The 3,724-nt window shown below is 44.5% G+C and overlaps 1 pseudogene; it reads right to left on the bottom strand.

Moving 5' to 3' along the window:
- Positions 1-806: 806 nt before the first annotated feature.
- LOC139387786 (diacylglycerol O-acyltransferase 2 pseudogene) lies at positions 807-1,812 on the bottom strand (annotated as a pseudogene).
- Between the last annotated feature and the right edge of the window lie 1,912 nt (positions 1,813-3,724).

Genomic DNA, 3,724 nt, shown 5'->3' with positions numbered 1-3,724 from the left:
CTCGCGGCTCTTGACCTTTGCCTCTCCCGAATCCATACTGGAGTTGCAGTGATGGGACAAGACTGTAACTACCAATTGGATACCATGAAAAAGGGCAATAAAAAAAACCTCAGGGTCTGTTTGTAACTTGTGATATAAAAAAAATAAATATTGTTCATTTCTCACAGCTTTTGTTTGTTGTGTTGTGTGAAGATACTCTCCAACAACGTCGCCTACGGGCACAAACCCACCGTCGCTGGACCAGACAGGACTGGCAAAAAGTGCTCTTCACTGACGAGTCGCGGTTTTGTCTCACCAGGGGTGATGGTCTAATTCGTGTTTATCGTCGAAGGAATGATCGTTACACCGAGGCCTGTACTCTGGAGCGGGATCGATTTGGAGGTGGAGGGTCCACTATGGTCTGGGGTGGTGGATTACAAAGTCTGATTGTATTCAACATGTACGCACAGTATTTCGTTATAAATCCTAAGTCACACAATCAGTCTCTGTTTGTTATGAAATGCAGTGTATCTGAGAGGTATTTAGATTCATGGTTAAATTATTGCTGCAAATAAAGCACATGCAACTGTTCCCTTGTAGTCATTCTTACTGTAAATGCAGTGAAAAGCTATTAGCCAATAGCCATGCTGCTTGGTGGATCCAGGGATTAATGATTGGGACATCACTGGATCAGATCCTGAGCTGGAATGCGTTCGTTAAAGTAGCCTCAATGTGGAGAAGGACACCATGACAAATCACGTCATTCACATTGGCCTTGTGGGAGCAGTCTAAATGATTGGTCTATATGATCAAACAGCTCATGCCTGTCAGAGTCCACAGCTGGTCTTGTGTTCATTGAAGAGCTTGGCCAGGGCCTCCATGTAGAGGCCATGATAGTGGTCCACTTCCTCCTGAGTGGGGAAAGGCCGCTTTGGCACTGGGATAAGACTACCCATGACAATGGTGATAGGCAGTGGTAAGGCATCTAAAACCAGCATTCAGCCACAAACGGACAGCTGGCAATGCCCATGATCTTCTTAAAGAGTTGCTGTAACCTCCAATCCACACTGCCCTCTGAGAAGTTCACCTGGTAGAAGAGATGGTTCTCCCCATACGAGTAGACGGGAACCAGGCCGGTCCCAAACTCCAGGGCCACCTTGATGAAGCCTTTCCTCTGCTTCATAACCACAGTATTGACCCCAGACATAGGCTCTGCAGCACCCCTTATAATAATCACCAACTCATTGCCTTTCCCACTTTTAGACAAAAAGTGCTTGAGACTGGGATTGCTGACTGGACAACCACCTGTGACCAAAACATATTCCCTGTAGAGGGGGATTTTGAAGAGCACACCCAGTATGCATAGGCAGGAACACACCCTAAGGAAGACGGCCAGAAAACCACAGGCCTCAGTGGTGAAAGAGGCAAAGGCTCCAAGACTCAAGACCCTTCACATCAAGAAGATGTGGATGATACCCTAAGATGTAGTTCTTGTTTGGGTCCAACTCCACTGTCCTCACCAACTTAATTGTGAAGTAGTCCCTAACATACTTCCACACTTTCCAGTTTCTGCCCCCTCTTTTAGGTGTGCGCAGGTCTTTTAACTGCCATATGAAGTAGATAGAAGGCAGCAGCCACAGGGGTAACCATAAGGTACACCATCAACCCGATACAAGCCACACCTAAAAAGGAGACCGTTAGCAGAACGCTGATATTCTCCAGGAAATCTTTTCCTGTTTTATCCCTGCAACCTTTTCTGGAGTTTTCCCAAAGTTGTTCACAGTGCAACTCTAGGAGAAGCACAGCTGTCCGGATAGCAATAGTACCCTGCATGAACACACTTTGATCACAGATCAAGTGAGGCTGCAGATAACTATCACTTCTACCCAACACGTTGGAAAAACAGTCATGTACAATCATTTACAGTGCAAGTTATAGTAACAATACTGGTATCATAACCGAAGATAATCTGTTTAAGAGGACACCTCTGGGAGTGGAAGATCTGTGTATCTCATTATGTGCCCAGTATGATAGAGCAAGAACACTTTCTAATCAGATAATGATAACATGAGAACAACAGTAGCTGTAGATATAATGAAAAGTTGAAGGGTGGTTGGTAATGGAGGATATCAGGTGGATCCACGTCTGGGTGTTGGACATTATTAAAAACAATTTCTACCATATCAACCTCACTCCAACATTGTGGTGGTGTTATGGGGTATCCAGGGTACATTCAAGTGTCCTTTCAACCTCTCCAGTGTCCGAATGTGGTAATTGCATTGTGGTGAAACAAAATAATCATTGTCTGTTCTTTTGAGTTTTGATGTTGAGCCTTTGCACAACAAAGTGATGTACGGGATAATTTCTACATCCGAATGAGTTTTTGTGCCAAATGCATTACGTTGTTACAGGTGTCAAGCTTATGGGCATGTGGTAGCAGTGTGTAGGAGGGAGGTTCATAGGTGTGGGAAGTTTGCAGAAGGGCATGAGACAGAAATGTGTAGTACTGGAAAAAGTAGTGGTATGTGTAAATTGTAGGGGTGCCCATGGGGCTGAAGATCAGAAATGTCTGAAGCGAGAGAGGCAGGTTGAGGTTTCCAGGGTTAGAGTGTTGCAGAAGTTGTCGTATGCTGAGGCATTGAAGAAAGTAGAGGAAGATGGGTCAAGGGGGTGGGATCCTGAGTGGTGTGAGTAGTACAGAGGGATAAGCTAAATTATATACATGCATGCTTCAGTAACATTGGATGTTTTGCATTTATAGCATTGGTTATCAACTGTGCTGCAGGGATGGAACTTAAGTCACAGAAAATGTAGGTTGTGGTGGCAGCTGCAGAGAGCTATTTTGGTGTACGAGACTTGGCGTGAGAAAGGTTACAGGGTGTGTTGCGTGGTGGTGTCCCATCCTTTTAAGGATGTTGGCTTGAGGTAAGACTAGATATATAAATAGTGGAGTAGGCTGGTGGATTTTGAGTGTAGGGTTCTCTGTTAGGGTATTTGTTGATTATTTTCAAGCAAGGTGCAGTGCTTCGGAAAGTATTCAGACCCCTTGACTTTCACATTTTGTTGCGTTACAGCCTTATTAAAAAAATAATTAAATAGTTTTTCCCCCCCATCAATATACACAAAATATCCCATAATGACAAAGCAAAAACAGGTTTTTATGAATGTTTGCTAATTTATTAAACATTACCAACAAAAATACTACATACGTTTTCAGACCCTTTACTCAGTACTTTGTTGAACCACCTTTGGCAGCGATTTGGCAATTCTTCTTGGGTAAGACGCTACAAGCTCGGCACAACTGTATTTGGGAAGTTTCTCTCATTTCTTCTCTGTAGATCCTCTCAAGCTCTCAGGTTGGATGGGGAGTGCCGCTACACAGCTATTTTCAGGTCACTCCAGAGATTTCAATCAGGTTCAAGTTCAGGCTCGGGCTGGGCTACTCAAGGCCATACAGAGACTTGTCCCGAAGTCATTCCTGCATTGTCTTGGCTCTGTGCTTTGGGTCATTGTCCTGTTGGAAGGTGAACCTTTGCCCCAGTCAGGACTTTCAATCAAGGATCTCTCTGTCCTTTATTCCATTCATCTTTGCCTCGATCCTGACTAGTCTCCCAGTCCCTGCCGCTGAAAAATATCCCCACAGCATGATGCCGTCACCACCATGCTTCACCGTAGGGATGGTGCCAGGTTTCTTCCAGATGTGACGCTTGGCATTCATGACAAATAGTTCAATCTTGGTTTCATC

The sequence above is a fragment of the Oncorhynchus clarkii genome, chromosome 29 (assembly GCF_045791955.1).
Source record: "Oncorhynchus clarkii lewisi isolate Uvic-CL-2024 chromosome 29, UVic_Ocla_1.0, whole genome shotgun sequence".
Classification (NCBI taxonomy): domain Eukaryota; kingdom Metazoa; phylum Chordata; class Actinopteri; order Salmoniformes; family Salmonidae; genus Oncorhynchus; species Oncorhynchus clarkii.
This window is presented reverse-complemented; position numbering and strand designations above follow the sequence as displayed.